Here is a 25,263-nt window from a genome sequence, read left to right on the forward strand (position 1 = left end):
CCAAGGTTATCATACCATCAGAATTCTCTACTGGCCCATGCCTGGCAGTAATAATAAACAGTCAAATCTTTTGCCAAACAGATCCTCTGATTTTGACGCTCATAAATGTTCATGAAAGTCATCATGCTGTATGTATTAGGAGGTTGCTGAAGGTGCAGCTGACGTGCAGTGAGGGGTTTGGGTCTTTAATAAACTATGACAGTTCACATTCATTGAAAAGTAACAATGATAATTAATCCACATGAAACTGACATCCCTTAAAAATTATGTCATGTTTTAAATTTCGCAATTTGCAGTCACACTACAACCTTAGTGTGTCGAGCCTAACCGAACAACAGTTTGGTGAAGAGATGCCATGTGACGGCAGTATTGAAAGCGGTAAAGATAGTCTAATTCTGGAACAACACTCTCGGATATTAAATGCACTTAACCGTCAATGACTGAAAATGAGTCAGGCAAAAATAAGAAAATTGAACTCGGTATGTTGTGTGTTTAAGGAAGAATGAAAAACAAAATACTTCACCAATATCGGACAGAAAGCAGTAGGTCTAATATGCCAAGAAAGTATGCTGTTTTTAAAGACTACAATCTAAAAGGATGATCACACGGAAAGCGATTTATGCGTTAAGAGGTGCCTATTTTGAACGGTTTTGGCTGCGACAGTTTTGCGCGCTGCTTATGTGCTCTACACACCTCGCGTTTTAACCACCGGCTGCGCCTCATGTTTTTACCGTAGCCGACTCCAGACTTTGACACCCTTGCGAAGAGAGGGGACCAGGCTCATTGTTCACATTAACACACTCATAATAACTTGACTTAGAATAAAAAAAGACTAAGATTCTTCTTCGTTTTATCTCATAGTTTTATGATTGATATGAGCATATTAACAAGCTCAAATCAGATTGTTGTAAATTTGACTCAAATTATATAATAGCTGGTTAAATGAGTTTTTGTCAAGAATATATTTTCCATGCACACATCCACTTTAAAAAGTTATTTTATCAAAGTTTTATGGTTTTATCAAGTTTTATTATGATTGATATATTCTAAAAGCAGTGCAAATTAGATTATTGTAAACTTGACTGAATAGTAAACTTTAAGAATTATTTATAATGTGTTAATATGAGATTTGTTTTCTATCAGACAATATTTTCTATTTTCCACAGTAAAAATTATTACATTATATTATTATACTTTATAAGGGATTATTTTATTGTTTTATGATAATTGATAAGTAAATATAAATAGCAGTGCAAATTAATTTTACTTGTAACTTGACTTATAATATAAAAAAGTCTGTTTTGTGTTAATGTGACATGTTGCTGTCTGATATTACAGGTTTCATGCATACTGCCACTACTATAATAAAGTTATTTTTTAAGAATTTGACAAGTGGCCCTTCACTTAGTTTGCAAAACTTAATGTGGTCCTCAGGTCTAAAAAGTTTGCCCACCACTGGTATAGAGTGTGTTGAGAGTGCTGGTTATTCAATCCCAACATGTACAATCCCTGCTAGTACTGAGACTGAATCTTCATCCATCTGAACACAAGTCCACTTCTTTAACCATTAGTGACCCTAAACAATAGACAGGAGGTTTAACCCATAATATCCAATGCTGATGCACCCAGGGGTTGGGGTGAGATGGTTGCAGTCAATCCTTCCCTGAGCCAATCCTTCTCAAGAAGTCTAATGGTCCTCATTGAAAGTTTGCAGAGACCCCCTATTAGTCACTGGACCCTAGTAAAGATGAACACAAAAAACTATCATAGTGTTGGGCTGTAATACCATTCTGGTTATGACAAGATTGTCTACACAATCTTGCTGTATTGTTTACTCACAAGTAATGATTGGTCGCCAACATAAACAAAAAACAATTAAAGGTGCTGTATGTAAGTTTTTGATTCTTCTAAAGCATAAAAATTCCATAACATAATAAACATGTCAAGTGAACATACATGTTTATGTGAATAATAATGTGGTTATTTTAATAATAATTTCAAGGTGTTATCAAGCCTAAGTAAAGCAAAAGCATAATTCTCTTGAACAGCTCTTGCAATTATAGCACATTTGTAATCGGCCCATTGATACTTTCACTTTTCATAGAAAGATTAGAAATAGGGGAAATACTTAAACGGAATGATCACTGGACAAAATTGTAAAATCCAGGAGAATCCTGGTAAAAAACGGGAGGGCTGACAGGTATGGATTAAACGCATCAATACAGTGCTTGACCAATTCATAGGCTACGTGATTTATCCATTCATACGAGTGGCAATAGCCTACCGTGATTAGGTGCGAATAAGATCACATCTTAATAAGTACACAGTGGAGTTTGCATTAACCGCACACAGAGACTAACTTTAATTATATTCTAGCTCCAAACTTCAAGCATGGAAAGTCTCGCGACAAATTAGCCTAAATCTGAGGTAACAAACGAAAATGAAAGCCACGCAGCTTTACAAAACAAATAACTATATATATATATGAAAACACACTTATTTTTAGCATCTGATGACCCGATGCACTAAATTTTCTAAGCACAGCAGGTGCTTGTACACTTCAGAGAACAGCCGGCTGGTCACATTGGTGTTATTGTACACGTCAAAGGTTTAAACATTTTTTCTTTTATTATTTAGTAATTGTTCTGCGTACCACTAGACGGAAGTCCGCATACCACTAGTAGTACACGTACCACAGTTTGAAGAAAAAAAAGGCTCCTACATCTTGAATGGGCTGTGCGTGAAAAAATTAAGAGAATTAAAATTTTTATATGAATTTCACATTGTACATGGCAATGAGTTATCGCATAATATTGCATAATCAAAAACAACGTAAACATTGTTGCCAGAAAATAATACTAAAAAGTACCTGATAGTCTGTGGGAAAAGAGACAACTTTACCTCTATACAGTAGATCACGGTGGACTCCATACAAAGACTGGCTGCCAAGGAGTATCTAGATGAAAGAACAGAACAGAACTCTGCATGAGTCAGGTGAGCAGAACATAATTTGCTGTAATAAACATAATATTCAATTAAACAAGCACATAGCCTCTCATGAATTAATGTATACATAAATGAAATTTAGGGACTTAATACACTCAGTTTTTTTATAACATTGCCAAACAATGGGGACAATTGCTATACTATGAGAAACAACCAAAGACATGTGAAATTAATTTTTTTTTTAATAATAATAAATTATATTCTTCCTGACATCAGAAAGTTAAGCCTTTGTATTATTGAATCAATTTACTAATAAATAAATATAAAAAAATCTCATAAAACAACATTTTAATTACACACAAATAAATAATTAATATTGCTTTGGATGATTTTCCACTTAATATTAAAATACATTAGCATACTGATACTGATATTATGTACAGTAAGTGTCTTTCCTCAAATTTCCCAAAGATGTGACAGAACAGTTGTAGATTTAAAGGGATAGTTCTCCCAAAAATTTAATCTACCATTAATTAGGGAAATTGAACATTATTTACAATATTAATGGCTTTTGATCAAAAGCTTCCTCAAACAATACTCACGAATGTCTGCATTGCATTTGTAGTATTGTCACGTTTCTGCAAGGGCACACTCCTTGCTAAAAAAAGTTACACACTCAACGGCAAACATTTATGAGTACTGTTTGAGGAGACTTTAAATTAAAGCTAATAATATAGTAAATAATGTTCAATTTCTTACACAGACCAGTAGTTTTACTTCACAAGACTTTGGTGTCACCAGGTGCAATGGCTATTGATTTAGACTTGTTTGTATGTGTATAAAAACAAAAATCACTATTGGCTGCCATTTATATGAATCAGCATTGAGCACAGATTCAGCCAAAACCCTTCTTTAATATTCTACAGAAGAAAAAGGGTAACTACATCTTTGATGAGCTGTGCATGAGTAAATTAATGGGAAATTTAGATTTTTGTCTGAACAGTCCCTTTAACAGTTGTAGATGAAAATTATTTAAGAATATGTATGGTGTGTTGCTGTAATGTTTTAATAGTACAATTTATTTTTAGTTGAACGATTATCCATCAGTGGAGCACACCATGGAAAAAACCTGTATGATGTATGTATTCAGCATTTCACTTTAGTTAAACATGCAGGATATCCAATTCAACACATGAAAAACAAGAAAAAGGACTGACTTCAGATTCCACAACACACAAAAAAACTGTTAAGTGCAAAATCAATGATGACATGCTGGGATATGCATGTATAAAAATAATGCATTACACCAAAATTAATCATTATTAAAGCAAAAATCATAAATACTGTACTCTGTTGCATTAATATAAAAATATGCTAGACATATTTATCATTTATTATTTTTAAAATTAATTTTACAATAATTGATTGTAAGACAACCAGTTTTCCAGTAAGTTATGTGCTGTAGTCTTTCTTATTATTTATTTTAATGCTTTAAACAACATACACGAGAAAACAATTATTATAATACTGTATAATATAAATAAAAGTAGTAAACGTACAAAATGTAATGTATTGTAATTTTTTTTATTAAATTAATAAAAAAATATTCTTACAATTATGGACAAACCTGTAAATAAAAGTATTATTATAGGTACATTTTTTTGTGTTTAGAGAATAGATTTAAATCGCAAACTATTATATAATGTTGAGGGTGCACTATCATCATCTGTTTACAAACAGCCGTTGGTCATGTTGACACGTCACATGACCACCGGCTGTTTGTACACAGATGATGATAGTGCACCCTCAACGTCATTTTTTTATAATAGTTTGCGATTTAACTCAATATTAATCTGTAAATACCAAAAATATTGTACATAACAACCCTGTTCATTTGTTACACTTGTTATTATACGTCGGTTTACATATTTACTTGTTTTGCTCGGTTTTAAGTTTAAGGTTCATTTGTCAGTTGTTGGTAAGTATCATTTATTAACGCTAACGTTAGCCTTTCGACGTCGTTTGAATTAATTTATTTATTTTACGCATGTGCCATCTCTTTAAGGATTTTTTAACGTAAAACCCTACCTTTTTGGCGCATTACCAAATGTTACGTTACAAATGTTTAAACTGTGTTTTTTATGACCAAAAAACGTTAATCTGTGTCGACCATGGCTTAATTACATTAACCGAATGTTATTAAATATTTATGTACTTATGTTACTGTAGTAAACCATGGTTAATTATCGAAAAAGTAACTGACGTGGTCTATCAGCTGTTGGAGCGGGAAAAATTTAATGTGTCTGATTGGTTTGGGCCATCAGCGCTGAGAAAAGTAACACGTTACGTTAAATGAGTTATTAAATTAAGTTTAATAAGCATTACGTTTGATACGGTTAGGTTTCATAAGCAAGAAACAGACTTTACATGATATAATCATAAGACTCACTCCATCCCTGAGGACTAACGTTAACTGCGTTAGTTAGTTAGTAACCAGTTTCAAAATGCTATTATAAGTTAAATGGAGTGTTTGTGCGTGTGATAGAGAGCAAGAAGTAATGGTCAGCCTTAAATACTAAAACGGGCTGTAATCGCGTTTCCAGCGTCCCCGCCCCCCCCCCACACACAACGAAAATCACATGCAATTTACTATGTGATAAAATAATGCTATGAATGAAAAGAAATAAAGCACCTTGTCGAAAAAGTAACTCGTATTACCTATAAACCCATGAAGCTCGCGGTCGTCGTCGTCCTCCTCCTCTTCTTCGCATTGTAATTCGCACAGTTAGGCTATTTTACTATAGGTGTATTACTGCCACCTATTGATTAGGAATATGGGTCAAAAACAGGAGCACAAACTACCCTTGAGCCCACTAAATTCTATCACATAAACCAGTGTATTTAAAATATCAATAAGAATTTCAATTTATTGAAATTTTCTTTAATTTTTCTTAAAACATTAATCGAATTGATTTAATAATTTTCATCAAGTTCAGCAAACAGTACATTTATTACAAATATATATACTTTCCAGTTTCATGTCCCTACATTCTGTACAAATAACTTTTAAGACTATTATTATCAAACCTAAGTATTATTAGTTTTGTCACATCTATTTCCTCCTATTGTTCTAAATTGCCAACAAATCTTTGAATATTGTAGAATCTGTAGAAAGATCTTTTTTTTCTATTTCAAAATCTAAAAAAACACCTTACTCCATGGCCCATATTTACAGTAATGTTAGCTCCAAAGATTTTTATGTTTTTTTTTCCTGCATGGTTTCATTACTCTCCCGTGACCACTTGTTTTAAACTCCATTAATTACACCATTATATCTCAGTAACATAAGTAAATAAATAATTAAAGCTTACCTCTTAGTTCTGCCCACCAAGCCTGCAAAAATAAAGTTAAAACTATAAAAATTTAATTATTTAATCATTTAATTAAATTAATTAATTAAATTAACTGCTTTTTTAATTAAATGCAGTTCAATTTGTTTTATGCTTGTGATTCAAAGCTGTATATTCATCATCATTACCACATTCTTCAGTTTCACATGATCCTTCAGAAATCATGATATAATGCGTTGCTGTTGTATTATAATAAATTTTTTATTGGAAAATTACTAATGATGCTTCTTACAATTATCAGTGCTGAATATATTTTTTCTTGCTTCATTATAAACTGATCCATTTTACTTTTCAATGAAAAAAGCCAGTTCAAAATAATAGCTTTTCTTTGCATTTTACATCATACATCAAAAAAAGACTTCACATAGAACTGTTGTTTGTATCTTTGATTTGTTTAAATCAATAATGATAAAAATTACATCTTTAGACTCCTGCAATATCTAACTTTCTAATATGTTTTTGTTCCCCTCTGCTTGTGTCTCAACATCTGCTGAATACTAGTCTAAAGTGTTCTTTTTAGAACCAGAGAGGCAATCATCTTTGGCTTTGTAAGTATATTTTGTGATAAATTTAACAACACCTTAATTTCTGTGCCTGTACATCAATGAAAATCTACTGAATATGTTTTTTTCTTATTTAATACATTGCAGACATTTTTATTTATCTCACACATAAATTTAAGGCTTAAAAATAATAAAGTTTGCTTTAGCTAATTTGGCTTTAGATACTTACCAATTGAATTACGTAATGAAATTACTGAACAGCCAGAGTAAAGATTTCTGAAGACATTTCCAACATCGAAATTATATGATCCAATGCCAACCTTTAAAATAAAAAACAAACAAACAAATAAACAAAAAAGTTGTTCATATTTTGTCTGTGGTAAACATTGACACTGACATTGAATTGTCTTAGTTTTTATAAAGTTGAGATATATAATATAATCTTATAATCTATAATCTAATCAATATAACATATAATCTACAAATAATAGTTATTTCTGTTTACTCTGGTTGTAAATTTACAACCGGAGTAAACAGAAATAGCCTGTACATTTATATGCCTGCTTCCTGTATGAAAAACAAAAAGTTAGAAGAGGAAATACAAAAAACAATACATTAACGCTGCTCTGAAACTGTTAGTGCTGGGTTTTTGCAGCTGGGTATATTTTTTAGGTTGTTGTTGTTCAATGTATCAAAATGAAACGAGAACAGGGCTTTAGGCTACAATTTTTAAGACCATTTAATGTAGAAAGAACAGACCCCTGAGACCTTGGAAAAACAGGTGAGCTTAAAGGGCGGCATAGAGATCTGGTTAAGAATGTAATTAATCTTGTTAATGTGTTCTAATTTTGTCTCCTTAAAAATGCCAGTGTTTGCATATGTTTGTGAATTATTACAATTGTATAACAATACACAAATTATTACATGAACACATTTTTTTTAATAAGCTCTGTTGGAATGCACACTGGAAGGTTTAAACAATTGTATTAATTGTTTAATTGAGACCTTTGAGTCTCGTCAATCTAATTCAACAAATCTTTTTTTTCTTAATTTTTTTAATTTCGGCAGAATAAACTTAAAATGTAATGTGTTATGTTCCCTAACACGTAATTCAGAAACTCAGTCTTTTGGCTCACCTGTCATTGTTCCTGACAATTCATTGGTTATTCTGACAAATCACGCATAAACTAAAGCTGAGCTATCTATATTGGACCAGAAAATGAAAATGTTATTTCATTTCTCCTTGGGTTAAGAATTGTTCTTTCACCACATGAAGCAAACCTCGTTCAATCTCATTAATAAAACTGATTGGACTGTAAGAGCAGATTGGTTATTATAAACAGATTGTAATTGTGAGCTGCCTGTCTATTTTGATCTGTTGTGTTTGTGACATTGCATAATATATTATGCAATGTCACAAACAGACAACAGAATTTATAAATGCTGCAAATGGGTCCTCCGTTCCTTGACCCCTCGTTCCAAATAATACTTATTTTACAGATGGCTTATTTGAAAACATGGCGAAAAAGAAAAAGAGAACTGAATCAACTTCTGCAGGACTCAGACAGTGAGGACAGTCTGCCAGGCATTCCAAATGTTTTTGAGAGTGACAGTCAGCTAGAGAATACAGATAGTCTGGACAGTTTCAGCAATGATGAGAAGTCAGATATAGAAAATAAACAAAATGATGAAGTGAATTTAAACCTGGAGGATGACTTGAGGCAGTGGGCCACAGACAACAGAGAGACACACAGATCTAAATCAATTGCTGTCCATTTTGAGACAACAAGGGCACACGTTGCCCAAGGATGCAAGGACACTTCTTGATACACCACAAAAAAAAACATCTGTTGATAAATGTGGTGGAAAGTATATATATTGGATTAGAGAAGGGGATCCAAAAGTTTTTAAGCCAGTTAGAATCTGATGCTGTACACCTCAGCATAAACGTTGATGGAATTCCTCTTTTTAAGAGTAGCAACATTCAGTTTTGGCCAATACTAGCAAAGATAAGCCATTTCGACCCATTTATTGTTGCTATTTATTGTGGACAAAAGAAGCCAAGTCCCCTTGAAGAGTTTCTATCTGACTTTTTGACTGAATACAAGCAACTCCAGGATAACAGGATAAGTTATGAAGACCAAACTTACACTGTCCACATTGATGCTGTGATCTGTGATGCCCCAGCAAGAGCATTTTTGAAATGCATCAAAAATCATAACTCATATGACAGTTGTGAAAGATGCATAATTAGAGGTGAGCATGTTGAGGGAAGAATTGTGTTCAAGGAACAGGAATGCTGTCTTCGTACGGATGAGGCGTTCAGCAGAGCAGAGTACAGCAATCACCAAACCGGTGTCACCCCCTTGATTTCTGCATCAATTCCTTGCATAACCTCTTTTGTTCTGGATTACATGCACATGGTCATCCTAGGTGTAGTTAAACGTCTCATGCAGTTTTTGACAAAAGGTCCAAAACAATGCCGGTTGTCTGTAAGGCAAAGGGGTGATATATCCGAACAACTTAATGCATTTAGAGGGAAGATGCCCAGTGAATTTGCACGGCAACCCCGAGGTCTACATGAATTGGACAGGTGGAAGGCCACCGAATTACGGCAATTTTTATTGTACACGGGTCCCGTAGTACTAAAAAATGTGCTGTCGCAAGACAAATACAGCCATTTCTTGTCACTATCTGTGGCCATGTCTATAATGCTGGAGCCAGATGATGAAATTCGAAATGCATACCTTCAGTTTGCTCAAGACTTGATGAAGCACTTTGTCAAGTGCAGCGGAGACCTGTATGGAAAGTGTTTTCCAGTGTACAATGTGCATGGACTAACACATCTTCATGAAGATGTTAGACACTTCAACCGGTCACTAAATGAAATAAGCTGTTTTCCTTTTGAAAACTACTTGCAAAAAATCAAAAAGTTAGTGAGGAATGGAAAAAGTCCACTAGAACAGGTCACCAGGCGTTTATCTGAAATGGAACACGAGAACAACCTGAGCAAAGCACAACATGCCACACAGCCTCTGCTGTCACTCAAAGAAAAAGACTCCTGTTTTCTCTTGAAAGATGAAAGGTTTGCTTTCATTCAAGAAAAAAATGATGATGGAACTTTCATTTGTAAAGTTCTTAACCAGTGCTACACTTCTGCATTATTTAATCAGCCATGCAGCTCCAAACTTTTAAATATAGTGTGCACTAGAAATGAACAGGACAGGATGAAAAGAAGAGTACTGCACCAGACAGAGCTCCACCGCAAGGTGGTCTGCCTTCCACAGAAATCTGGGGGTTATGTCCTCATACCCCTACGCCATGGGACTGAGCATATTTGATAAAGGTTGGAATTAGTCTAATTTCCATTATAATTAACTGCAGAAGAGTGCTCTAAATTTGTTTTAATCAAGTGTTTCTGTAGCTTAACTAGTACAAGAAGGTGTTAGCATTAGCAATGTTAGCAAAGTCTTTCATAGATTCCAAACAACTAGGCATGCTAAAACATATACTCTTTGTCCTGTACTGCAGGTTATTATTGATATGACTTACTTCATAATGTAACATGCATATACTTTCCTTTTCAGACCATGTTTTCCAGGGCTGTTTGGGTGGAAAATGGGAAAGAAATGGAAGGCACACTTCCCAGTAATTGGATAAATGTAAACGAAAAAACAGTTAGATGGCCAAATATTGATTCAAAAAAAGCTTTTAAGAAGAAAATAGACCCCCGGGATGACTGGCTGGTGTTCCCATTAATTAAAAGAAAAACAACTTCAGGTAAGTTCTAAGTAAAGGATGGTTCAAAGTATCACATAATTATAAATGTAATGTAATGTGTGTATTTTATATTTATTTTATGTATTAAATACACATTACATTTTATAATTAGTGAGTTATTACAGTAATTACATTGTTTAATACATCTCTAGATAATATCCGTGACTGTGAAAGTTACAACTTCACCAGCCAAGCTGAGGAGGAGGAGGAGGTTGTGGTTGGTGGCAAGAGGAAAAGATCTAAAAGAAGCTTTGATGATTATGTTGTTGGTGTGTTTCTCACTAAATGTTAAACATGGATTTGTTTTTCTTTGTGCAATTAATGTTCTAAATTGATCTATTTTTTAACAGATTCAGATGAGTTGGAGGATGAAAGCATGACTGGTAAAATATTCATGGCATGGCATTATATTCACTATACATTCATAATTTTAGAGATGAATATTGTTTCAAACTGTTTAATTTAAACTGTGTATTATTAGGAACGAAGCTGCCTCCCTTTCCTATTCCACCAAAAAAGATTTCAGGTTGGAATAAGACAACTGGAAAACAACTTGTGAGTACTATTGACAATATTTATAAAGCATAGAATTTTTTATATGCTCATAATAAAAAAATGTTAAATGCATTAACACATTATTTTTTTAAAATGTTTTGTTCTCTAAAATTACAGCCTTGAGCAGCCAGGCTGAGTTTGTTGGTGGGTCTCGAGGCAGAGAAATGCCCACAACCAGTAAGTATTTATTCATTGCACCAATTTAACAATATTTTTGTTTACTTTTACATTCAGTCATTTAGCAGACATGTCTGAAGTCAGTTACAAATGTGGAAGGCATTACGTGACTCAACATAAAGACACAATATTAATAAGAAGTACAATTAATACAATTGCTTCTAAATGTGTAATCAGTAATTATTAGTAAAATCGAAGATAATTCATTTTTGTCTTTTTCAGACTCTCAACATGAAAAATTTCCATCTAGAAGTCCTAAGCGCAGTGATGAGTCGAGGCACAGCGTTTCTTCAAGACATAGCAACTCATCACTGCACAGCAAAAGATCGAGGCGCAGTGTCACATCAGGGAGCAGTTACTGTTCCAAAAACAGCTACAGGTCAGGTCACATAACTACTGTATATGTAGGCAAAAAGTTGGCTAGTGGATCGTCACACCCTCAGCTTGTTCCTGTCACCGCTCTCTGTAACAATCCACCACACACCACACCTGTGAACTATTAACAGATTACTGATCTATACCTGCACCCACAATCACCCATGCACTATAAAGACTCACCTCATTCATTCACTCACCGGCAGGAATTGAATTCTGATGGTTCTCCTAACTGGTCTTCCTCTTCCTCTTGTACTCTTCCATCGATGTCCTCCTTCTCATGTGGTGTCTTACTGAAGATCTGATACTTACCATTTGAACTGTGTGAGAGATCGCTCTCTCTCTCTGCTACACCATTTACCTGCTTTATCCCTCAGCATTTGTGTCATTGCACAAATAAATATTCTTAAAGATATATCCATCTTTGTCTTCCTTGTGTAACCGTGGCAAGGATGTTATAAAAATAATACTTTCATTTAAAAATCTTCTCATAATTGTCAAAGTCACACCAGGCTCTTTCCCAATCAGCGCTCACAATCACCTGAGTTCTAGCTACATCGTCATGTTAATCACCTGCACACCACTATAAAGAAAATCATCTTGCACTCTGTTCAATGTTTGGTTTTATTATAGAATTTGGCCCAACATTTACTCACTCACCTGCTCCTCATCTTCTCGTTCTCCTGTGTTCCGCTGTGTGCTCCAGAGAGCTCGAAATCTATGTACTTACCTGTTGTTGATCTCCTGAAACCAGCCCCTAAAAAGTGTTCCATAGAATCTCCTGAGCAGTTGGAGTCTGGTTTTGCCATATCTTCTCATAATCTCTATTCCCACACTGTGATTCCCACATCCCTAGTCAGTTGATTTTGTCACAAACTTACCTCCATCTGTTCAAACACCAGCATCCAGCAGCTTCACAAAGCATGTCACCTGTCTCCTCTTAAGGGACTCTTCCCAGTCATGGAATCTCTGAAACTCTACTCCACATGTTCCTCAACGTTGGTCTCTCCTGTCTCTATTATTGTTTCAGACAGAGGACCACAATTCATTTCAAGAGTCTGGAGATTTTTACTTAACTCCTGGGTGTTACAGTAAGACTATCTTTTGCCTACCAACCCAAGTGCATTGGGTAAACGGTAAGAAAATCAGTGAGATAAACTGATTTCCATAGATTCTGCTTGGGCCACTTGAACTTCTGGAACTGCTTCATAGTCTGGAAAATGCATAACATTTTCTTCGCCCACCCTCCACAGAGCTTACCTCTTTCCATTGCATACTTGCCTTCAAACCTCCACCGCTACTTTATCTAGCTAGTGAGTTCTAGCTACACCTGTTCCTAATCACATTACTCACCTTCACTCTACTATAAACTCCTAGAACCATTTCATAGCCTGGCTTGAAAATGCACAAAAATTTCTTCGCCAGCCTTCCTCAGAGCTCAATTCCTTCCATCGCATACTTCCCTATCAACCTCCACTGCTACAATGTTTTAAAATATTAATTTTAAACACTTCCAAGCTGAGTCAATACTTATATTTATTTTTGTGTGCATATGGATATTTTCTTTATATATATATATATATATATATATATATATATATATATATATATATATATATTATATATATATATATATATATATATATATATATATATAAATTTGCATTGTTTCAAGCATTGTATTGTTATTTATTGGTATTGTACTCTTTCACTCAGTCAGGGAACATGTGCTTTGGTTAAAGAAATAAATGCTTAATAAAATAACATGGTTCTAGGGACAACAGCATCAGACCCAGACACAGCTCTGGAAACAGAGAGAACAGCTTCCGTTATAGCAACAGGGACAGGATCAGACACAGCTCAAGCAACAGAGACGACAGCCTTCACTATAACAATGACAGGGACAGGTTCAGACACAGTTCTAGCAACAGAGATGACAGCCTCCACTACAACGATAGGGGAAGGATCAGACACCGCACAAGCAGCAGGGAAAACAGCCTCAGTAACAACAATTATAGTGTCAGGATCAGAAAAAGCACTGGCAGCGGGGGAAATCAGCCTCCGACACAAGGATTATGCTCGTAAATATGCACGTTCATGTTAAACTATACAAAAGTTCAAAATAAAAAAAAATCTCAACAAACTTGTATTCTTACCCAGGTGCCGAAGTTTCAGGGTCTGTCGTCCAACAGATGATTTATTTCCAATATCCACGGCGAGTAAGTGGTTGAAGTATTTCAATAAATGTCATTTCAGAATTCATCCAAACAACACACTGTACAAACAAAATAGTGTTCTTATTACATGAGTTTTACAGTGTTTTGAATGTAGTGTTGTTTATAAACATTCTGCAGACAGCTTCTGGACAGTGGATAGTGACTGTGCTCACCTTTTGTGTGGTCACCAAGTGAAAAATTCCAGGGTGCATTTAAATGTCACAGGTTTCAACAAAATTAGTTTCAAAGTACAGATTTATCAATATAATTACACTGTTATTATAGCTTTTCACTTATCATAGCACATGTGCTGCTGCTGCTGATGTGACAATAAAAGTGATTTGATTTGATTTAAACAACAAAATGCACATCTAAGAAAATGTCATGTAATATACATGGCCTTATCTGTTCAGCCTTGTGCTTGTACTTGACAACCAAACGGTGGACTACGGGCCATATACTGAGTGCCCATGAGCTAGGCTAATGAACTGTTTCTTAATTCTATATTTGTTACATGAGTTGGTTTTGGTTTAACAAAACATTAGCTAATGTTATGTATTTTTGTTGATAACATAACATTGAATCCTTGATATTAAGAAACCGAGCATTGTATAGGTAACTTTGCAAGGCATTTAGCACTGATTTCAGCCTGTTTTAAGCAGGCTGAAATTAAATGTTTAAGCAGGTGTACAAATCTGATTCAGTCTTTCTTCTTTCATTCTTGGCATCTGATGCAAAGTTTGCTGCTGCTATACTGGGTAACTAAGTTTGCATAGGATGTTCTTACTCCCCAAATCATACAGCTCTAATAAATGTGCATTTTTTCCCAGAATTTTCAGAAAAAAGTGCTGACAAAATTAATTGCAATTGAAATGGAGGTTTCAACGCCTTGGCAGAAATGAGCCAGCTTGTCACCTACCCACATAAAGCAGTTGGAGTCAATGGAGGAGTTCCAGAGAGAGGAGCAACGCCTCACTGACAACAAAGCATTTACCACACTGGTAGGATTTACATATGAGTTTGTTCTGTAATTTCGCAAAAATGAGGTTGTATTTAGGGCATGCTGCAATAAATAGATAACCCATATAGTATATCATGCTGATACTTTTCAGGTTATTTCTGGGGCCACATGAAGTAATATGTATTGGACATTTTATAAAGAAGCATAATAGGTCCTTTTTAATGGTTTATATGCCTTGAACACACAAATTTATCCAGAAATTTGATTTGATTCTGATTCACAAGCTCTAAATTTACTCTTAATTAAATTATTATTATCAATGATCAGAAAAAAATTCAATAATCAATATTTAGTTTAATCAATCAAGATTCTAAAAAGTTATTTGTGTGTAATAAAATGAAAAAGTGATGCTGGGGAGAAAGTATTAAATGCAAGAAGTAAGAGGGGTGTAAAAAAGCATGAAAAGCCCTGGCAGAAGCTGAAACCTGTCGTTAATTAGAAAGCAACTCTGACCTTATCAAGGTAAATTAATATTAGCTGCTTCAGTCTCAACTGATGGCCACTAAATAGGTGTCATATTACCAAGGAATCAGGAAACATCTAATGATGGCACTTATGCAACCTTATTGTTGCAAAACATAACTATTGGACTTGGTCACAGCATTTGTTAACTAAAGAACAGAAAATGTCCACAGAACCTTCAAGATTGGAAGGCTGTTTGTGTGAAAGAATGGCCAAAAATATTTTGTACAAAGTATAAAATAAAGTTCAGTAATAGGGTTCCATACTTTTCCCAGTCATTTATTCATTCATTCATTTTCTTGTCGGTTTATTCCCTTTATTAATCCGGGGTCGCCACAGCAGAATGAACCGCCAACTTATTCAACCCAGCCGCAACCCATCTCTGGAAAACATCCACACACACATACTCATACACTACGGACAATTTAGCCTACCCAATTCACCTGTACCGCATGTCTTTGGACTGTGGGGGAATCCGTAGCACTCCACACAGAAACGCCAACTGAGCTGAGGATCGAACCAGCGACCCAGCGACCTTCTTGCTGTGAGGCAACAGCACTACCTACTGCACCACTGCATCGCCTACTTTTCCCAGTGTCATTCATTTGTTACACATAAATTAGATCGTGAACGTGTCAGTTTTGTTTACTTTGCACGAATGGAATACTTGGGATGTTAATGATGTCTGGTAAATATATAGAATTTTCTTCAAAAGGTCAGATTACAGGCACTTTACCTACAGTTGCCTCTCCATGTTACATGCAGACCTCCAGTACTTCTCCTGAATTCGACATCCATTTAAAGTCCTGTGGAGAAAAACATAAAATAATATTAATCAATTAAACGACAACAACAATTAAAAAAATACTTCAAATCAACTGTAAAATTTTCAATATTTTATTTCCTATAATGCACAAGCTTTGTCTTTTTACAGTTATGCATCTATTGTTTTTATATATGGTACTTAATCCATAATTTTGATATGATGAATGCATATTGTTTCAAACACGTGGAAATAAACTATGCAGAGCTGTGGCCCTCCAGGAACTGAGTTTAACACCTGTGATCTAAATGAATGAAAACTTCCCAAATAAAGATTTGGTGAACTTAAATCTCAATGTCAGATAGCTTTATTTTTCCAATATCGTGCAGCCCAAAATGTCATAACTGTAAAAAAAAAAAAAAGGGTTTGTGTATTACAGTTAATAATATTGTGAATATTTTGCTACCTTTATCTCAGTTGGTGTTGTTTAATTGATTTGTATTATTTTATAAAAGGAATAAAAACAATATAATAAAATACATAATCAGTCTTGTACACAAAGCGATGCTATCTGAATAATTCGCTACTGCTATTGGATAAGTTGATATAGTTAAATTTTTTAATTCATACAAAGGGTTAATTTATTTCAAGACGTTAGGGCTTGTGCAGAATAATGGGTACCCATTTCTGTCTATTTGCCATATTTTGAACTTAAAATAAAACAATCGCAAAGAGATTTATTGAATTGAAACGATAAAATATCAAACATCAAAATAACTTTACAGCATGCACTGTTTTTTTATATTGTAGGAAAGAACACTAATTATTATTTTAGCATAATTATTTTTGGAATTTTAAAGAGACTCTGAGTTTGTTTAAAGACTTGTATAAACTTTCAACAGGTACTGCAATTGGCTCGAATCGGAGGAAAGGATGTGAGGGACTGCGTATATAAAGTCCTTGACAGGTAAGCTTTAAAGTATTAGCGGTACACTGACCATGTAATAACACAATCAAAATTACTCATTCATTCATTCATTCATTCATTTTCTCCACATATAGTGTACTTAAAGTGTTCACACAAAACATGAAAAAAGTAATTAATTAATCACTTACCCTCGTGTCGTTCCAATTCCCTGAGACAGCAAGGTAGGCTACCCAACTCAAAGTCCAGAGGTTCACCAAAAATATCTTCAAAGTAGTTCACGTGTCTTTCGTTCAGAATATTTTTAGGCTACGAGAATGTTTTTTTTCTGGACGTTAAACAAAACAACGACTTCATTTAACAGTTTTATCTTCTCAGTGCCACTGTAGGCGTTCACATATCTTGCTTGGTCGCATGGCCGGCGCCTCTGACGTATCACCTTGGATGTTGTGCACGCTCATCCGGGGTCGGAGGGTACCTCAAACTCATATTGTATGCTAGCCTCAACCTGAATATTTCTTAACATTAGGCCTGAGTAACACAAGTAGTGTTTGCAAAATGCCCCTTGTACTGTAATGGTGACAAACTATACTGTTGTAAAACAACTCCTCCAGGAAAAATAGTTTTGAACAAGACTTGACTGTTTAAGATGAAAGAACGAATAGAACGAAAAATTAAATTACAATGTACAAACACTGGCCCAACTTGGTGTAAATTAGTATGAAAGACTCACAAATATTAAGATGCATAATTCATTGCTTTCCTTAAAAACGTTGTTATCAGTGTGAAAAAGAGAACTCCAACTCCAAACAATTCACCAATGCAATTTCATATTTACTTATATATTTATTCATTTATTTACTAATTTACTGTATAAGGACCACAAGATTGCAAATCGCTTAACACCATAATCAGTGAATAATACAAATTTGTACTCATCTCTACAGGCTCTTCAGTAATCGTCTCATGTCCCATTTCAACATGAAGGGAAAGGGGGACAAGGTGGCCCTTGAGACCTCCAACATTTACAGAGCAATGAAAGGTATGCACACATTGGTAGTTTGCAAAAAATATACAAAATATACACAAACAAATATGTTGCTTCAAATCATTATGGACATTAAAACAAATAAAATAAATACAATTAAAAAATAATGTTTTAAATAATTAAACTAATAATGTGTCATCCTGTGAAACACATGGCTGATTATTCTATAAAGTTGTTATTATTAAGTAAAAATGAAGTAAAAAATTATTAAGTAAAAATATTAGCCCTCCTGTGAGAATTTATTATTCAAAAATATTTCCCAAGATGCTCAACAAAGAATTTTTTCAAAGCATTTCTAAAAATAATTGTTTTAATAACTAATTTCTTTTGTCATTTCCACAGTGACAGTGCGTAGTATTTTACTATAGATTATGCCATTTTTACAGGATTTTATTACTGTGTGTGTATATCAGAGGTGGCATTAGACTTCCTCATTGGGGATGTAATAATTTATAATATATTCATTCATTCATTCATTCATTCATTCATTCATTCATTTATTTATTCATTCATTATTTTCTTTATGGCTTAGTCCCTTTATTTAATCTGGGGTTGCCACAGCGGAATGAAAACGCCAACTCTTCCAGCATATGATGCCCTTCCAGCTGCAACCCATCACTGGGAAATTATAATATATAATATTTTTATAATATATCATAATCTTATACACTGTAAAAGATTATATGTTGACTTTACTAAAAGTGAGTAAACCCATAGCTTTAAACATGATTAGTTGGACTTTACTTTAAAAGAGTAAGAAAACCAGTTGCCTTAACTTTCCTTAATCAATTTACATTATAACTATAAGTTAAGGCAATTCCAAGTTACACGGACAATATTTGACTTTACTTGAAAAGTGAGGAACCTGTTGCCTTAAAATCTAAAAATAGTTTTTTTCCTAAAACCTTAACTAAAATCTTTAATCAGTGATTCTTCTAAGTATGTTCCCCTACAAGACACTACCTGTATAGCTTATATAAAATGTTTTTTAAATCATCGAAAAATCAACAAGTATAAAAAAATTGCAATACAGTTATGTATTATACACCTTGACATCAGTCACAGCCTTGGATGAAATCAGCTAAATAAAATTCAATCTCAGCAGAATATCATTAAACAACTTCACATACTACAGCTTCATGACAATCGAATAGAAAAGAAAAGCAACAATCAAGCAACAGTGAAGCAACAGTGAATTAAACAATGGTTAATTCACTGTTTGACCATGCCAGTACATCTACTCAGATTATAAGGGAATATAAAGTTTAATTTTACTGATATTAGTATAATAAACAACATAATACTCAGCAGTGAATTTTCAAATGTCATTAACATCTTAATCACTCAAAAGACACAGATATAGGAATCAGCAATTCATCTCAGTGTAACATTTCTTGCTGCAGTGTATGCTGGGAGTCATGGATGAGTTTTGAATGATTCTCCCAGCATGCACTGCAGCAATAAATGTGTTAACATCACTGAGGTGCATACACATATTCTTAATCACTGCTGCGTATTGTGTTTAGATTATAATTGAAGATTATTTGTCTATTTTTAGTGAGATCAAGTTTACACAATCACCAAAATAAAAAGAGCACATTTTCTGCCATAATCAATCAGTGAATAAACCATCACAATATCAGTGCTTTTCTTTTTATAAAAGCTTGTCTTATAACAACTAAGGAGAAACTAATATGAGAAATTAAGTCAAAAAACCCAAGCAAACACTTTTCTCATTACATCTTTTAAAGATGTAATGTTTTGGTGTGATCACCAGCAGTGTTGCACATTCCCTGTCATTCACATCAGCCACTGAACTAAACTATATATCCCAACATGCACTGCACTCACACATCAGTTCCAGATCACCCCTTGCTTACACACACACACACACACACACACAGACACACACACACACGCGCACACACACGCACACACACAAGTGGAAGCATCTCTCTCATTGGCTTGTAGGGGTGATCATTAATGTTATTTTCAGTCAAAACTCATTTCACACGGCATAATTGAATCGCCAACAGCTCCAGATATTTAGCATGCCAAATATCTCATGGGCAATCAGCGACTCATCTGCAATTGTCTCAGATTTGATAGTCATACTGTGTGATTGTCACGCACGTGCACGAGCACTGATTTGCCTGTGATATCAGGCATTTGTCGCCGATTTCTCAAAACCTGTCAGCGAGTCAAATCGGGGCTAAAATCATGCAGTCTGAACTAGGTATTATCTGCAGTGATCTTTTGTCTGACCTGTCTATACTGTTTATGTTGTTTTGCTGCCTGCCCCGACCTCTTTGACTGTGACTTTTACTATTCTTTTGGATACCTTCATGCTACCATTTGCACTGTTTTGACCATTGCCTGCCTGACTAATCTTTAATTAACTGCATTTGGATCCGCACCTCTGTTAACATTAGTTTATTTCAGCTGATTTCATCCAGCTATGACTGAAGTCAGGTGTAGTTTTGCGTTTCTTCTCAGTTATTCTGCTTGTTAACAGCAGACTGTAATTGTATTGCTAAATTGTTTTATGCATGTTGATTTTCAATAATAAAAAAAATTCAATCTTTGTATCTTGTGTTTTTAGGAGAACATAATAAGACGAATTTCTGATTAAAGAATTGAGATTAAGTTCAACAGCAAATAAAAAAGTTTTTGTTTAACAAAATAAATTAATCACTGAATAAACAAATATTTTTAGCTTTTTTATTTTTTATTTTATTTAACTTTTATTTAAATTTTTACAGTGATCATTTACTTAATTTAAGACAATGGGTGTCCTCACTTTTTAAAGTTTAACGTTAACTAAATGCTTTAAAAGCAAAGTGGTCTTAAAACTAACTTTTTAAAAGTAACTTCAACTAATCTTTTTTGAAGCAAATTTATTCATTTTTAACTTACAACTTACTGATCGCCAAATATCCTAAAGAAAAAGTGTACTTGCTGCTTTATAGAAACCACAGTGGGCCTTTCACTTCGTTTAATTCTCAAAGAATGTGTTGACGATATCGAAACTCGCCAATTAAAACCCCTATATCAGCAGCTTTTTGCGATTAATTCTGCCTACCAGAACCAGCCGTTCAGCACCGCCGCTGCGGACAGCTACCAGCCGCCAGTTTGATGATGCGCCTGGCGTTTATCAAGTGTTTATGTTGTAGCTTATTTCTTTGAATATTTATTTTAAAGCAGTATAGCCTACATTTATTTACATTTAATTAAAAAAAAAATTAAGTTGTCATTTTTTTTTTTTGCCTGAGCACTGTCTTTTTATTTACCACGCATTTATGCATCTATAAATAACAAATTGGACAAAATACAGGCAAGCAACATTCAAACTAATAAAAATACACTATTTAAAAAATGGCTAAACAGTTGTCTTCACACGGAGCAAATATGGTGCGCTTTGAGGCAAGTCTGTCAACCTAATTTTATTTTAAATTTGGTTTGGTTTTAATGAATTGTTAAAGCTATCCTATAAAGGATTTAATGGATTATAGTACTATGATGTTTGTATTGGTCATTTAAATCAAATTGAACAATATATTAATTAGGTTAATGGTCGAATTTAAACAATTTACGAATGACCCAAATTGTTTAGGCTCTGCTCAGTGGCAAGCGCAAAATGAGTTTAGTTTATTATTATTATCTTATTCTTCCAGCAATTTCGGAATAAATTTCACTATAAAAATGACCACTGGACACGCGATTTTAGTGCTGAAATTAAGTTTAGAAAGCGTTCCTGGCATATTGTGGTAAAATGACTTGAATAAATTAATCAGAATGAAACTGCAATGGCATGATGGATGATTTTGACAATTAATTTCTCCTTAAATGGTATTCGTTCTGTTTATTTTGGAGATAACTGACAACAAAAACGTAGTAAAATTAATATACAAATTATAGTAAACGAAATTTGTTCTAATAAGATAATTTTTTTCAATAGAAATATAAAATTATAAAAATTATTACCACGCCCGTATAGAAAAACAAACGAAAAACAAGTAAAAGCATATAAGCATACACAAGTATTATTAAACTAAATAAAAACAAGAAACAACAGTTACCCCTGCATAAGCAAGGGCTAGCTTTGATGCATCGCCTGTCACACTCTATTTATTTATTTATTTAAAAATATGGTTTTGAACCAGAATTCTAGAATGGCTAGTTCTGTTTTCAAATAAGACGTCATATTGTCACATCATATTTGTATTTAAAGCTTCTACTGAGATATAAGAATAAAGCATTGAATGTCATAATATTTTTTAAGTCATTTATTACCCTGAAAGTGTAATCTGTTTGGCAATGTAGCCTCTAAATGTGTGTATGAGTTACAAGACTGCCGGCGCACCTCACTTTCACTTTACAATCGGGAGAGCAAGTTACTTTTCGCGGAACTTATTACTGCAGACATATTTGAAGTAAAGTATTTTTTCCTATCATAAAGTTATGTTTATGTAAGCAGGAAGTTGTTGGGAACAGAGGCACGCATATTCAAATACATGGGGAAAGTAAGACACTGAAATGCATGCGGTAATTCTGACCGCGGTAGTTCAAGGTAGAAATAATCAGAACTCTTTTGTGTTTTGTAATTTAATAAATAACAATGTTAGAATTACATGTGTACATTTAGGGAAAATCAGGGTATTGATGTGTGGGGGGTTTTAATAAATATACTTAATAATACATACTGTTATAATAAATATTTATAAGCCACAGGGGATAGTTGGTTCGCAAAACCATTCCAACCATGTGTGCAAAATCTCGTTGTTAAAATAATTATAAACATTATTATATCCATTTAATATTTCTTGCTTTTCTGTTAAAATGACTAAGAACATTTAAAATTTTTAGTAAATCATCACTTATTTAATCTTTTTATTGTCTTTGAGTATCTTAATTCAATTTAGTGTGGGTCTAAATAAAATTGTGCCAAGTAAATTTATATAGTAAATTTATATAATACATTTAGCTGTAATAAAGGATTTGGCTGTGTAGAGTATGGCCTGTCCCAATCTTGCAAAAAAAAAAAATTTTGTCATGCAACATTCAAATATAGTAAAAAAAAAAAATAAATTAATTAAAAAAATTGCGAGTCAGGGAGCTGCAGTGCAGGGTTTTAATTCCTTTCCTTTCCAGTTTAGCTTTAGTTTCAATTTCGTCCTCACAAGTAGGTGTATACAGGGAGAATATTTACAACATACACCGAGCTCAGCATCTGTTGAGATTCAACCACGATCTCTTAATCAGTGAAATCTACACATTTTTACTTTCCTTCTTCAAATTCTTACCGTACAAAATAGAGCCCAATGAGTATATTTGGCGATTATGATGTAATGGTTATGCCAACAACAGATTCAATCAGTGCTATTGTCTATATGAAAACATGTACTTGATAAATGGCTTTAAGCAATTTTTTGTTGTTGTAACTTATTTATAAGTTTCTGTCTTTTCAATTACAGCTGCAGTAATGAAATGGAGCAAGGACGCTACCGAAGAAAATATAAAAAATCATGCATCCGAGCACCTGAAGCATGCACCAGCAAGAAAGGGAGGAGCCGGACACAAAAAATAATTTTTCTGTGCAATACTTACTTGCAAAAAAATCCTTCATCTGAGAGTTTTCATAATTTGTAATTTACAGATCTCTTTAATTGTATTTGACATAAATGAATTGCATTATTGCTCATATTAAATATGAATTTAATTATAATAAATATAATTAATATAATATATTAATAACAATAATAATAATTGTTATTATATAATATAACTAATAATAATAATAATAATAATAGAATAAGTTTTAAGTATAGAATATTATATCAATTAATCATTAGTACTCATTATTACTCAATATTCTTATTATTGTTCTAAAATGCAACTCTGCAGTTTAACAAGTGACTTTTGTTGACATGTTTAAGGGTTTGAATCAAAATATAAATATTTCTATTTGTTTTGATTGTTTAGTAAATATTATTTTTTCGGCTGAAATGCAAGTTTCTGGTCTTATTGTGAATTTGATTGTTTGTATTTTCTTTAAATAAATATGTTTCATTTTAATGTGCACTGTCTGTTTATTTGTCCGGTGGGTGTTAAAGTCATTCAGAAGAATCACAAAAATACATAATACAAATAAATAAAAGTAAATAGAGAAAAAAGACGTCAAAAATACTGCGAAAGGACGTCAAAAAGACGGCGAAAAGACGTCGAAAGGACGTAGAAAAAAGACGTAGAAAAGACGTCAATAAAAGACGTCATAAAAACTTTCATTCTGGCTCTTCTGAGGACGTAATTTCAACGTCTGACAGAGACGTAGAAAATACGTCTTTTGGACGTAACTTTGCTTGGTGGGAACGCCAAAACTTAGAATAAAAAAGGCGGCGGCAAACAAATTAACAGCCTAAATATTTGATTAAATTGTTTAGTACAACTATATTTAAGACAAAATGTGGAACAAATAATTTAAAGAACACTAATACAAATCAAAAATATCAGAGCAAAGCCACAAACTGCCATTAGGACGACGGATGAGTCTTGACTTGAAACAACAAATTAAAAACATCAGACTAATTTTTCTAACAGAATAAAAAACAACTTCTGCATTATATAAAAACGAAAAAATAAAAATAATATGTATTTATTTATTTGTATAGCCTACCCGATATAAAAAATACCCGTTTTTTATATATATAGCCTAACGGATAGCAAACAGAAACACTACAAAAAGGAAATTAAGCATTCTTACCTAAGCTTTCAATTCGATTTTATTTTTTTCATATTATGTGAGAGGAACACCAGCTTGTCCACATTGCTGGGAAGAAGGGAGCTTCTCGACTTGTTCACAATGAAGCCGGCCTTTGAAAAGATGCGCTCTGATGGAGTGGATGTGGAAGGGATACAGTGGAGGCGTTTAGCTGCTTTAGCGAGCTTTGGATATCGATGTTCATTTTTTAGCCACCATGCCAATGGTCCCGAATCAACCTTTGTTTTATCTGCCAAGTACATTTTTAGTTCATCCTTCTCTTCTGCATGCTCCTCCTCATCAATGGCCATCAGCATGGATATCT

At 33.7% G+C, this 25,263-nt stretch overlaps 1 protein-coding gene and 1 long non-coding RNA gene across 3 annotated transcripts in view; one reads left to right on the plus strand and one right to left on the minus strand.

The window, feature by feature from the left end:
* The window catches only part of doc2b (double C2-like domains, beta), a 460,613-nt gene that overhangs the window by 12,474 nt on the left and 422,876 nt on the right, over nucleotides 1–25,263 (plus strand). The window lies entirely within an intron of this gene.
* On the minus strand, nucleotides 1,400–5,720 carry LOC130229690 (uncharacterized). The gene is made up of 3 exons (XR_008837865.1): nucleotides 5,665–5,720; nucleotides 2,902–2,956; nucleotides 1,400–1,738 (listed from the first exon to the last, which is right to left on the minus strand). It is a non-coding gene; the product is annotated as an uncharacterized LOC130229690 (long non-coding RNA).

Source organism: Danio aesculapii, chromosome 5, assembly GCF_903798145.1.
Source record: "Danio aesculapii chromosome 5, fDanAes4.1, whole genome shotgun sequence".
NCBI lineage: Eukaryota > Metazoa > Chordata > Actinopteri > Cypriniformes > Danionidae > Danio > Danio aesculapii.